Source organism: Sphaeramia orbicularis, chromosome 8 (genome assembly GCF_902148855.1).
Source record: "Sphaeramia orbicularis chromosome 8, fSphaOr1.1, whole genome shotgun sequence".
Taxonomy (NCBI): Eukaryota; Metazoa; Chordata; class Actinopteri; order Kurtiformes; family Apogonidae; genus Sphaeramia; species Sphaeramia orbicularis.
Genome location: NC_043964.1, coordinates 39,500,808 through 39,501,733, shown reverse-complemented (window position 1 = coordinate 39,501,733; position 926 = coordinate 39,500,808).

Below are 926 nucleotides of genomic sequence, written 5' to 3'. Positions count from 1 at the left end.
AGCACAGACCTCCGCCAGGCTGATCAGTGCCCCCCCCCCCCTCCCCATGGGCCCCCCCACCCCCCGATCACCACAAAAATTTAATCATTTCTTCCTTATCCCATTTCCAACAAACCCTGAAAATTTCATCCAAATCTGTCCATAACTTTTGAGTTATGTTGCACACTAACGATCAGTGGCCCCCCCTCGTGGGCCCCCCCACCCCCGATCACCACCAAAATTTTATCATTTCTTCCTCATCCCATTTCCAACAAACCCTGAAAATTTCATCCAAATCTGTCCATAACTTTTTGAGTTATGTTGCACACTAACGGACAGACAAACAAACAAACAGACAGACAGACAAACAAACAAACAAACCCTGGCAAAAACATAACCTCCTTGGCGGAGGTAAATATGAACAATCTGAACATTCTTAAGTAAAATAAGTGCAATGTTAACAATATTATACCTTAGTTTATCATTTATACATGTGAATCACAACTTAGAGATCACAGTGGATCTACAAATACACAGATCATTAAATAACGGGGAGAATATTATTAAAATTCCACATACTTCTCTTAAGACATTTCAGGTTATTCACATTTTTTTGTAAAAGGCTAGTCAGTAAATGTAAACATTTTTGTGTAGTTTTCCTTTTTTTTACACTAAAACAAAGAGAAAAATTTAAAGATTTCATTATTTATAGGTTATTATGATAGTATTTTACTGGTCTGATCCACTTTAGATTGAACTGACCTAAAATGATTTTAACATCCTTGATTGACAATATCTTTAGTGTAATTTTTACATTTCACAAATTCATCCCAGGGGCCGGATTATACCCTTTGGCAGGCCGGATTTGGCCCCCGGATCGTATGGTTGACACCTGTGTTGTATAACGTCTTGCGATGTTCACACAATAAAAAATGTTATCATAATTT